The sequence below is a fragment of the Cucumis melo genome, chromosome 1 (genome assembly GCF_025177605.1).
Source record: "Cucumis melo cultivar AY chromosome 1, USDA_Cmelo_AY_1.0, whole genome shotgun sequence".
In the NCBI taxonomy this organism is placed as follows: Eukaryota; Viridiplantae; Streptophyta; class Magnoliopsida; order Cucurbitales; family Cucurbitaceae; genus Cucumis; species Cucumis melo.
In genome coordinates, this window is record NC_066857.1 from 7070342 (window position 1) to 7083798 (window position 13457).

General features: G+C 33.9%; 1 long non-coding RNA gene across 1 annotated transcript; it reads left to right on the forward strand.

Moving 5' to 3' along the window:
- Positions 1–5843: 5843 nt before the first annotated feature.
- On the forward strand, positions 5844–7363 carry LOC127149857 (uncharacterized). Its single transcript, XR_007821661.1, has 4 exons — positions 5844–6005; positions 6084–6333; positions 6413–6880; positions 6995–7363. It is a non-coding gene; the product is annotated as an uncharacterized LOC127149857 (long non-coding RNA).
- The last annotated feature ends 6094 nt before the right edge of the window (positions 7364–13457 follow it).

The following is a 13457-nucleotide window of genomic DNA, read 5'->3' on the forward strand; positions in this document are numbered from 1 at the left end:
TATAAGAGAATAAAATATTTGAATGAGTTCAAATGTTAATTTAATGTGAATTAGATTCATATTAAAACTATAGGTTAAAATTTAATGTGTATCAACACATTAAAATTATAGGTTATAAGAAAAATTTATATTTGAATATGATTCAAATTTGGATTAAATTAAATATTTGATATTTAATTTAGTACTTAATTAATTAGAGAATTAATTAATAAATATTTGATAGGTTATGTGAGAGATATTCATTTAAATATGATTTAGATGAAATATTTATTAAATATGATTTAATTAATTAATTAAATTATTTAATTAGTTAATTATTTTAATTTTAATATTAGTTTAATTGTTTAAATTAATAGGGAACGTGGGTGGTTTTCCCACGTTCCCTATTTTTCTCTCCAACTTCTGAAGAAGAGGGAGACATTGGTATGGTACGTGAGAACAAATGAGTTATGTGATTTACCTATTTTGAATTCTCTCAGAAAATTCTCTTTAAATAAAATTTCCCTTCTCTAATTTTGGTTCGCACATACCAAATCTCAACCCAAAGAATAGGAGTGTTTCCGAGTGGTCTTGCCCCAATTTAGCATTTGGTAGATTTAGAGTCGTCAACGTAGGTATGTATTCCTTCTCTCTATTTCTATGTAATGTAATTTTTAGCATGCTTAGTCATAAATAAATTCGTTTTTGCCAATGTATTGGCATTTTTATATTTTTAAATTAAATTGAATAATGGTTCTATAATTCTTCCGCTATGCAAGGGCTTTTATCCCTTCATTAGAACAAATCATCTTTAAAATTTTAAGTATTTGGATCCTGGAAGGTGAACAAGTATGACGAAGGCACCAAAAGGTTGCTCCATTACAACGATTTGGGGATCTCCTGACGTAGAAAAAGGCGTCGGCGAAAGGCACGTTAGAAAGAAGAGACTCCTCCGATAAAGACGTGTTGACCTAGATGACTATTCGAACGTCATGATTTAAGACGTCGAAAAAAGAGAAATTAATATTTAAATTTTCCATTTTTCCCAACACAATGCACACACACGTTAGAAATGTGGTTTCCATTCCCGACGTCAACATTAGTCACGTCAGGGAAAAAGAAACAATTAAATAATTATTTCTGTTTCCCCAATGCCATGCAGGCGGTGTCAGAGGAGGTAATGCCTATTCTCGATGTCATAAGTGAAATGTCTAGAATAGGTATACCAATTTCCGACGTCAACGTTGGCCACTTCGAGGAATACGGGGTCTCACGACGTTTTTGATGTGCGTCCGGAGTTTCCCTATAAAAAGACGTCTTTCATTCTATAATTCACTGAAACAAAAGAGAGAAGGTCGAGAGATTTGAGAGAGAGACCTATAGGGGGTTTTCTACCTTTTGTTGCCATCCCAGTCCCGTCATTCGTTGTCTTCTCATCGCCACCGCTCTTCCTTCCTGTAAGTTGTTTAGTTAGTTATTGTTTTGTTTTAGTTTTGGTTTAGCTAATTAGTTTTAGGATTTTTATTTTGAAATAGTCTTAGGATTTATATTTTGAAATAGTTTTAGGATTTAGATTTTGAATAAGTGTTAGATTTTAGTATTGAATTTTAATTTGAAGTGTTTTTAAGATTTAAGATTGAATTTGAGATTGAAGTTGAGATTGAATTTGAGATTGAATTTGAATTTGAATATTTGAAAATATGTGGGGGTTATATTGAAATGGGGGGGGGGGGGGGAGGTTATATTGAATTAAACTGTTTGAAGTTTAAGAATTATAAAATGTATATTGAAATTATTGTAGGTGTATGTTTTAAATTGTTGAAATTTACGTTGGGGTTGAGATCGTAAGAGTTTTAGAGTTGAATTGTTGAATTGTTGAATTGTTAAAATTGTTGTGGTTATCCTACAATTATGGTACCTCTAGCTTTTAATCTTTTACTATGCTTTGTTTGTTGGAATTATGTGTTAGTTAGATTGTAAAAATTGAAGCATGCATTTTTATTGATTCGTTTTGGCTATTCTACAGCTATGGTGGCCTCTAGTTTTTAACCTTTTACTATACTTTGTTTGTTGGAATTAAGTGCTAGTTAGATTGTAAAAATTGAAGCATGCATTTTTATTGATTCGTTCTGGCTATCCTGCAGTTATGGTAGCCTTTAGCAGTTTATAATTTGTTAAAAGTGTTAGATAGCTTGTAAGGTTTGTTGGATAGCTTTGAAAGATTAAAGTAATATGTAGTAAGGTTTTTTTAGCTATCCTACAATTATGGTAGCCTTTTTAGTTTAAACTTAGCTGTAGTAAAAGTTGGGATATTAGGTACTTGTGAGGTGTAGTTTAGTCATGGAGTATGAGCATTTCAGAGAAGGAATATAAGACGAATCAAACATATTTAAGTTTTAGGTCTGTAGCGATGAAAAAAGGTTGGATGAAACTTAAGAATAAGTTCTCGATTGAGTATAGAGATTGAGTGTCCCATTTTTTGGACCTTGCAAAGTATTACGTCGATAATTATGGACTAACAAGGTGTCCATGCAAGAGATGTATGAACTCGAATTGAGACATCTGTTAACCATTGGAATATCCCCCTCTTATACAGAATAGGTGTATCATGGAGAGCACGTGAACTTGGATATAAGTATACAAAGATTTGATGAAGAAACTAGCAGTAGTAACCCAATTGATGAAGGAACTAGTAGTAACCCATTTGATGAAGGAAGTAGTAGTAACCCGTTTCTGAAAAGAAATGAAATGTTGGGTATGTTTCATGATCTGCAAACTCCAATTGGAGACGTAGAAGAAATGAAGGAAGGTTTGGAGAATGACATGTCGTGGAATAGTGGGATAAATATAAAATAAGAAACGACAAACATATTTAAGGACATATTGAATGAAGCACATAGTGAGCTGTACCCTGGGTGTTCTGAATTTTCCTCCCTATTTTTTTTAAGATCATGCATGTAAAGGTTCTCAACGATTCTAGTAACAAGTCCTTCGACATGTTGTTGGAGATATTAAAAGTAGCGTTTTCCTAGTTCATTCTATAAAGCCAAACAAAAATTACGTGACTTGGGCCTGGGATACGAGTCTATTCATGCTTGTAAGTGCGATTGTGTATTGTACTGGAAGGAGCTTGAGGATTTGCAACATTGTCCAACATGTGGTGAGTCTCAGTACAAGGTTAGTCATAATAGCGAAAAAATTCATCAGAAGGTATTACGCCACTTTTCATTGATACCGAGATTATAGGGCTTGTTTGTATCACAAGAAAGCTCATTTGACATGAGATGACAAGGATAAACGAGTGAAAGCAAAGGATGTGTTGAGACATCCATCTGATGTAGAGGGATTAAGATATTTTGATTGTAAATTTCCTGATTTTTCTTCAGATTCATGGAACGTTCGTTTTGGGTTGCTTCAGATTTGTTTAATCCGTTTAGTCATATGAGTACCTCGTATAGTTTATGGCATGTGGTGTTAATTTCTTATAATTTGCCACCTTGGAAACTCATGAAAGAGTCAAACTTCTTCATATCATTGCTTATACTCGGTCCAAAATCTCTTGGTAGAGAAATTGATGTTTACCTCTAACCATTGATTGATGAATTGAAAGAGTTATGAACTTTTGGTGCGTATACATATTATTCTCTTAAGAGTCAGTTCTATCCAGGCTTGTTATAGATAATTAATGACTTCTCGACATATGGTGGCCTGTCCGAGTGGAGTATGAAGGATTCAGACATGTCTCTTATGCATGGGAGATAGATCATCGTTTGGGATACGAGCAAAAATATCTTTCATGGGACATCGATACTATCTTTCAGAGAACCACGTTAGCATAAAAGTAGGCTATATGATGGAAAGGTAGAGCGTAGGGCTCATCAATGGCAATGAATGTGCATGAAATCTTAGAACAAATAGATTCGTTGGAATTTTCAATTATAAGTAAACATCCCTCGCTGAAGATAAGAAAAGAAAGAGAGCTCTTAATTGGACTAAGAGAATTATTTTCTTCGAACTTTTTTACTAGTCGAGATTACTATTATGTCACAAACTTGATGTAATGCATATTGAAAAGAATGTTTGTGACAACTTGGTTGGTACGTTGTTGAATATTGAAGAAAAAAGAAAGGATACCACGAATGCTCGATTGGACCTACAAGATTTAAAAATAATAAATGATTTACACCTGATAGAAGTTGTTAACAGATTGGTGAAACCTCATGCGAGTTACACGTTGACTAATAGCGAGCGAGTTTCGTTCTGCAAGTACCTGAAATTAGTTATGTTTCCTGATGGATTCATTTATAATATTTCATGATGTGTGAATGAAAGAGAAGGAAAAATATTAGGTCTCAAAATGCATGACTGTCATGTATTGCTACATCGACTTCTACCTATTGGTGTTTGAGCATACTTACCGAAAAATGTGAACACGTCTGCTATTGAATTGTGTAGTTTTTTTGTGATTTGTGTGCAAGAATGGTAAAAGTAAGTGATTTGGACTGATTGGAAGCAGATATCATAATCATACTTTGCAAATTGGAAAACATATTTTCACTTGCCTTATTCAACGTAATGGTACACCTCGTCGTTCACCTACCATAAGAAGCTAAGGTTTCTGGTTTACTTTCTTATAGTTGGATGTATCCCATTGAAAGAAGTCTATGCACATTAAAATAATTTATTCATAACAAAGCACGTCCTGAGGGATCTATTGTAGAAGGATATCTGATGAACGAATTAGAGACTTTATGTTCGAGGTATCTAAATGGGATTGAGACCCAATTCACTAGAGATGAATGAAATGATGATAGCATTCTAGAGGTCGAGATGATTGGTGAGTTCGTTTAGAAAGTACGACTATTAGGAGTGTCAAGTTTATGAAGCATATCATAGGAAGAGAAACACCTCTCTCATTGGTACATCCTCAACAATGTAGATGAAATAACGGACTTTCATTAGTATGCATTTCCAACTTTATACTTTATTTGCTATTTTAAGTCTTTCTTATTGTCGTCACACAAGTTATGTACTCTAGGAAACACTTGAGGTTGATACATTTTAAGAGTCAAAGCATTTCTGATTTATTTAAAAGACATCAATGAGTATCTCCTGATTGGTTTAGAGCTCAGGTATATAGAGTAAATGAATTTGAGAATTGGTATATGCTTATTTTATACTTTATTTGTATTCATATACATGCGTGAAAGAGAAAACCTTTCTCAAGATTTCTTCTCACTCGCGATGGGACCTTCATTTGAGGTTCGCTCTTACAGTAGATGCATTGTTAGTGGGGTATGATTTCACATGTTGGAGTGTGATTCCCGACGCACTACATAGAATAATGGATTCATGGTAGTCGGTAAAAGTAGTGGAGGTAGAAGTACCGACGACAATTTCTATCGTGTTTTAGATGAAGTATTGCATGTTCAATATCCACTAGGACAATGTGCTTAACTATTAAGTATAGATGGTTTGACACAGGCAACAACAAAAACCATAGGACACACGTGAAACTAGGTTACATATCAATCAACATGTTTCATTTTTGGTTCGCTAAGGAATGCAACCCAGCTTATAGAGTGTTTTATCTCGAGGACCAAAAAAATGGTACCAATTGGAAAGTTGTTCAAGTGGTCCAAAATAAACGTATATGAAACGTGCTAGAAGTGGAAGATATTGAGAATGAGCAATTTAATGTATTAGAAATCGTTGTTGAACATTGTGTGGACGAACCCATTGAGGATGACACTCTGTATAGGGCTAAAATTGATTCTACAGTGGTGGAAAGACCAGATGTGCGTCATGACGATGATGATGAACAATTATCATCACCTCCAAGAGGATCAAGTGATGATGAATAATAATGTCTTTTGTCTATACATTTAGTTAGAGGTACTCATATTTGTTTAATGTTTGTTGGTTTTTATGTCCACAAAAATTATGTCATTTCCTAGGGGTTTTCATGAGGCAGATATGTACTTGGAGTTAGACGATGATTCAATAAAGGGAAAGCATCGTCTTCGGTGAGTTTAGTCTCGTTACATAAACACATTAATTGGTAATTAAGTTTATGTTTTTTATAGTGTTCTTTTTTCTCGTAGATGCCGCTCAACCCACTCCCACTTCGAGGAGACGTTTGCACTTCCAGAGCTTAGAGTTGGAGTGGTATGCATAACAATATGGGAAGATCCTCATATCGATCACCTTAGGAGAGAACAAGCCTATCTTGCTACATATCGTTCGATTCAGCTATGCCATTGATGTCTTAACGCGAAACACATTTCCTATCCATGCCCTCAAGTGGGTTGATGTACCTCTAGAGTACATCGAGGTCGTCAAGGTGGCCTACAGGTAAGTTTGTAAATTACTCAACATATATGTTAAATCTACATATGTAAAAGACTAATCCTTATGTATTTTTCTTTTGTAGCGTTAGTTTGTGCTCGATTTTGGTGATCAAACATTTAATCATTTTGTTGAGCATCAAATACTCAGCAAGTGGAAGGAATTCATGGCAGACAACCACCGACATTTCAAGCAGTTTAGCGTCCTTAAGGAAGTACATTTGAACCCACCACCGAGATTTATGAATCGCATGGAAGATTGGTAGTTCCTCTGTGACCATTACATGACTCAACAATTTCAGGTGATTTATATCGTCTACTTTTACTTTGGATGTAACATTTTGATTGTTTGAATGTATGAGCAATCAATGGTTAATAAGGCTGGTAGAGCGAAATAGCCTTACAACCACAAAAGAAAATTCAAGTCGTTCCTTCAACGACAACACGATCTCACTGAAGAACGTGGTCGCCTAGTGGACCATGTCGAGTTGTTTAAAGAAACACATGCTAATAGGACGGACAAGTTTGTTTCACAGATAGTAGCAGATGCACATGTAAGTTTTATGAAAACTTTTTATTGTACTTTCTACTTTTAATTGTCATCTCACAACTTATAACTTGTATGGTGCAAAATCAAATACTGGAACTCCACTCCCAGCCTATTCCAGAGGGTTCTCAACCTTTGGAGATGAAATATGTGAGATTGTATTGGGTAGGCGATCAGACTACTTAAATGGTCTTGGTTGGGGCTTCAAGCCTAAGTTCCGAAAGAGTAATGCCCAATTCTTCCTCTTCCTATGACCAAGAGATGCATAAAAGATAGGTTAGCAAACTAAAGGCTAGCCTTGAAAACGCTAACCACTTAATTGAAGAACAACGAATAAGGTCAGAGGAGTGTGATCGATAAATGTCTGAGTGTGACTGAAAAATGGAAGAGAATGCTAAAAAAATAGAAGAAAGTGCTTGAAAGATGAAAGAAAATGCATGAAAAATGGAAGAGATGGGGAAGATGATCGAGAAAATGAGTCAGACACAAAAAGGACCGTGAACACTTGGGGTACACATTTTTCAACTTTTAATTAGTTTAATTTCTCATTTGTGATATATATCTAACTTTACTTTGATGTCATTCGTAGGTTTGGAATTCTTTCTTTTGGCATTCGTGACTATATCTCAGAAGATGAGGATAGTTTTTTCTTTTCTTTCAATGTAATTGTTTTGAACAATTTAAATCACAACTTAATTGTAATTTTTGTTATACATTCGACTTTCGTATTTAATTTTATAAATTGAAAATTTTTTATTTTACTAATTTTTTATAAATTTTGTTTGTTGCCTTTCGAAATAGAACAAAAAATAATACCTCACGATAACAAAAAGTAAATAAAAATAATAAAAAATAAAAAATCTTTATCCCGACGTATATCCTACGTGAGGATAAGGTGATTTCTCGACGTTTTTTCCTTTACGTTGGAAAAAACTTTTTTCAAATTTGTGTCAGGATAGCCTTATTCCTGACGCTCGAAGGGGACATCGGGCTTAATCAATTACTGACATCAGCCATACATCGACATCGATTGCAACGGGGATAAGGCTATGTTGATGCTGTCCCTTTAGGGCGTTAGAGAACCTATGCCAATGAGCTTTTGTATTTTTACCAATGCACCTATGGTGTCGGAAATTTCCCTATTCCTTGTAATGCTCGTCTTAAATTTGAAGTTAACAAATGCTTTGTGTCGCGCTTTGTGTCGCCTCAACGCATTAGTTATACTTGCTTTACGGTGAATTAGTTGGATATTCTTGCATACCATCGCCGAGTACATGAGTTCATTTTTCTTCACATTTCATTGCCACATCCATCTTGCTACTCAATCGCACTTGGTGTAAATATATAAGAAACATCATCCTATGCATTTCAATTTATATTGTATCGATAGTGCATGACTTTAGGATGCATGGTTAGCATATTAGAATCGTTAATTTCCCATGTTCAACCTTGGCTTACCCAAGAAACCTCTCTCTTCACTTACAGTTAGACATGAGAAAAGAAAACTTGTACTTAAATGTCACACCCAGACCCAATATCACTTAATGCGACCATGTCTTAAAGGCACGACCAACTGGACATTCAACGCGAATCTCTCCACAAGATAGAACGTAGAACATCTAGTAGCAAAATAAACACAACGTTAAACTTAACTCAAGATAAGGGTTCATTTAAGATACTAAGACTTCATTGATATTTGACAACAGTGTGCATTTAAAAAAATATAGAGTGTTTCTGCAAACTGAAAATATACAAATCCCATACTTTGCTTGCCTAACTCTACATGCTATGCGAGCTGACAGTGGTTACTACCAAGATGGTGTAACTTATGTATTTCAAGACAAGCTATCAAGACGAAAAGTCAAACATTGGGTGTCCTTTGCCTCCTATGGGGGAAAATAAAACATTTGAAAGATTAGACAAAAGTGTCTATTGAATGAGATTTTTCACCAATACATTTAATGAATAAATTTCAGCCGTAACGTGTTGCAATTCTTTTAACAAAACCAAGCAATTCAAATAGTTATGCATTTTGATAGTAATTTCAAATTCAAATCAAATCATTTCAACACATTAGGTGATTTCCACAAGTCAAATTTCATTAACAAATATTTATAAATTATATGAAAACCTTTTTCCTTTCAAATTATTCATCATAACTCCTCTTGCTTAGAAATATATTTCGCGTAACACATTATATGGATCATATCGTAGAATCATTCTGCATGCTTAATTACATCTTTGTACTGTCCTTAGCTCAAGCGTTTACCATACTCTTTTGCTGAGTTGTGGCTGTGCGGAGTAATATTTTAACACAACAACAATTTCTTCATCAAATTCCATCGCGCATAATGTGTCTTCCAATGCCAGAACACACAACAAGTAAAGACATCCCATACCAGATCACACAGCAAATATAAGGCATCCTATTTCATATCACACAACAAGAATAGGGCATGCTATCCCAGATTACACAGCAAGGATAAGGCATCCCACACCAGAACACACAGTAAGTGTGAGGTATCTCATCATGTAGGGTACCAAAGATTATTTCATCACAATATTCTAGGTCATTATCAAATTCATTTGTAAACCAAATCCATTTTAAGAATTTTGAGAACATAAGGAATATGGAACTCAAGGATTCAATAGAGATAAATTTAATGATTCAAATATAATGGAATTTTTTTTTAATTTGAAAACATTTTAAAAAGAAACCACTCATAATCAGTTAGCCTACTTGCCTAAGTCCTCAGCCAAGTTCCTTTGCACTTTCTTTTAAATTCTTTTCGAATTCGAGCTTGTGGTGTTGATTATAAAAATCTTGGCAAATCCTCCAACGTTTCTTAAGAAAACATAAGATAATTAAGGTCTTAGATTAGCTGAAACTTTCCTTATTTATATGCCTCTTTGGAGAAACTTTCCATGTCGAAATGATTACTTCTGTCAGTGGTAAGAATCATTCAACATCAGAACACCATAGTCACATCTTATCCTGAACTCAGTTTGGTGGCAAGGTCAAATCAACTCACTAGCCTCATGACGCCAACTACTTCATGGTGAAGGAAGCTCACATTGCCTTCCAATTAATCTCTTAGTTCCTTCTCATCGCATATAGTCTCACAATGTGACCAGCTCTTATCGTGTTTAAATTTACTACAATAATTTTTGTTTCTGGCGACAGTTTTTTCTAGGAACGTAAAAAAAGTGGGCAAAGATAAGATGTGCCGACATAGTTTCAGTGCAAAGGCATATCTTCGTTTTTGTCTACGTTAATATGTACGTGGGCAAAAGTTGTGTATTGCGTGGACACAACATTGTCTTTTTCCACAAAAATATACACATGGGTAAAATGTGTTGGGAATGACTATCATTGTACTATTCTATTGCCTACGCTTACGAGTGCACCCTAGAGTTTGGAAGTTGTGTAAACCTTTGAGAGCAACCCGACATATGCGATTTAGCACCGATGTCGCACGAATTTTGCTTTCAAGGCAATGGTTCAACACAGCACAACAACAACGATCTATGTTTGTTTTTCCAACAATTTGAAAGCAAAATTATTTTCAAATGTTTAGCAACAGGGGTGATGATGATGAAATTGGTTTGCTTCTGAATCAGAAATTGGATCCAAATTTCTGAATTGGAAAGTAAACCCAAAATGTGATGGCGGCGGAAACGACTAGGAACAGGAACGCGAACGACACTTTGTACAGACTGACGAGAGTTCTTGAAGACGCTCGACAGAGGACTCAGAGTGAAGAACGGAAAATTGGAAGGACTGTAATCAAAGAGGAGAAGAAAATAGGAGAAAAATTAAATCACTGAGAGAAAATGAGCTTCATCCATGAAACTGAAACATCTAAGCCCTTCCTTGTCCACCCTTGCTTCAGCAACCTCCATTGAAGCTTGTGGGTTGTTTCAAATGCTTCTGTTCGTCTTGTCAATCAGTAATTTCATTAACCCAGAATTTTTTCCCATTTTATTTGGCTTTTGGAGATGATGATAAAAAGGGTTTAAGTATTAATTGAATCTCTAGTTTTTATGCTACAAAATTTCTAGATTGATGAACTCTTCATGAAATTGGGGGAAATTGTTTGACCTGAATACACGTATTGATTTTGGCATAGGAGAAGGTTTTGAAGGATAATTTTCAGATGTGGAGGCCTTTATTTATTCTTGAAAAAGCAGCCACAAGTGGGATTATGGGGATGTGTTGTGCTATAGTTATATAATTTTACATTTAGAAGAAAAACATAGGATATTCGCAAGTGGGGTTGAGCGGTGAAATTGCCATAGAAGGCCACCATTAAAGGATAATAACTTCACCCTTTTCCCATATTAGTGTTATTCATCTATATTTTAACAGCCTTTAACATGGTTTTGAACCATTTTTTGTTTGAGATTTGTGAGCCTGTGAGTATTCTTATTTGAGATGTTGATGGAACTAAAAAGAAAAAGGTGTATAACTTCTTCCTAGAAACTATAATTATGGTTAAGTTATTAGCATGCTTTGCTTCTGTAGATCTGTTTCTAAATATTTTGGTATCTTCTCGTGGTATATGGAGATACTGGAATTGAAGATGAAAGAATAATAAGAACCTTGGTTTGAGATTTTGTACTTTGATTGTCAAATGTATATATGATAGAGAGTCAAGTTATTGTAAATTTGGATAATGATGTTTTTGATTAGTTTGAAATCTCAATCCATTTTTTTTTATTATTCAAATATCGTGAAAATGTTTTTGGTTGGTAATTTGTTGAGCTTTTGGGTCGATTTTACTATGGGTTGAGTTTTCCTATAGTTTAAGGCTCCACAATTTTCAAATTTGGTATGATATGAGAATTAGTATATATTGAATATTTCATTAGCAAGCATATTGGCTCTTAGTTTTGTATTGCTATTAATGTCATAATGGAAAGTTATTGTGATAAAATGTAATTTGGTTATGATGGCCTTTCTACAAAAATAGTTTCAATATTGACAATCATGATTTGATTGCTAGTTTATTCCATAAATTTAATTTTTACATATAGTATAAGAATTAACTAGTTTACTTCTATGCTATAATTGAGGATGACATTCTGTATGTATATTTGATGAGGATATACTATAGTATTCCGTATAGTTTGACAAATTTATGTTGTAGTAATGAGTGCTATTGTGATGATTTGAATAGTCTATATATTCTTGGATAAAAATAATGTATGACATGAATCATACATAAGATTTGATTAATTAGAAGTAGAAAGTCAATTAAACAAAAGGATTATGAATACCTTAGAATAGAGTTTTGTGAACTAAATGGATTTGTTCATGAAATTTATTCCCCTCAAATAAAATAGCATTTTTGAACTTTAAATATGTTATGCATTTAAATATTTAGAAGTGTGGGGGTGTCTAACTAAGGTAGCATATCTTGTGTTCAAGAAATTCTTCAGCATGATTGAAAACCTTTGACTATGTTTATTGATTATATCATAATAATGTTGCATATAGATTTATATATTTATATCAGTTTGTGAATGTTGAGACGCTGCTGTGATATACTTGAGCATATTTATTAGCATGTTAGAATGGGTAGAAATGTATGTCGCATGTGATAGAGTTATGCATGACTTACTTCATGAATTGTTGAATAATTTGTTTGTTAATTTTCTTGAAATTGAAAGTATTATTATTACTTGTAATCAACTTTGGTCGTACAACATTATTTGCATATTACTAAAGTTTGTTAGTAGTATGAAAATATGCAAATTCATTCTTTATGGATCTCATAGGAACTTATGAAATGTTTAAGATATTGTCTAAACTATTGAATATGTGAGATCTTATAAGGCATGGGGACTTATACCGTAAGGTGTCTCTAAATTAAAGTGGTATCAAAGTCATGTTGTTCTTGGTTTAGCCTTGTTGATGTATTCCTAGGTCGAACAATGGTGTAGTGGAACCTTAAAAGTAGTCACAGTATTATCCATGGTTGAGCTCTATTGAATAAGTAATATGCTCTAGAGAGAAGTTAGTCTAGATAAAAGTTAAATGGATGGATGTCTACTTTAGAGGAGGTTCAGTTGGAACTTTGTTCGAGGGGAGGATCATTGGGAATGCGACCACAGTCCCACATTAGATAAATAAACTGATCATAAGTACATAGGTGTAACTTCAGACAATATTTTGAATCAAACGTGGAATTTAGAATGTTTTGATTCTTATTCTCGTACGACTAAATTTGCCACTATAGAGCCTTGAAAGCTTTTGTAGTTGTATGTGGTCTTCTAATACATCAAGCTTATGTAAAGATGATATTTCTCAATGGTAACTTGGTATAGCCAAATTTCTTTATGGTCTTAAACTAGTTCCTGAAAATTTGATGAGGAAAAAACATTAACAACACTGCAAAGAATGTCTCGAGTAGTGAATTGTTGATATATGGAGTTTATTGTGTGATTATATGTTTGTATGTTGATGTGAAAGATTTATGTGATACAAACATAAATGTTAGTAATGCTATAAAGTTATCACATCTTGTAGTCATGAAAGATTTATGTGAGACTAAGGTTATGAGTTTAGTATTATTGAGAAT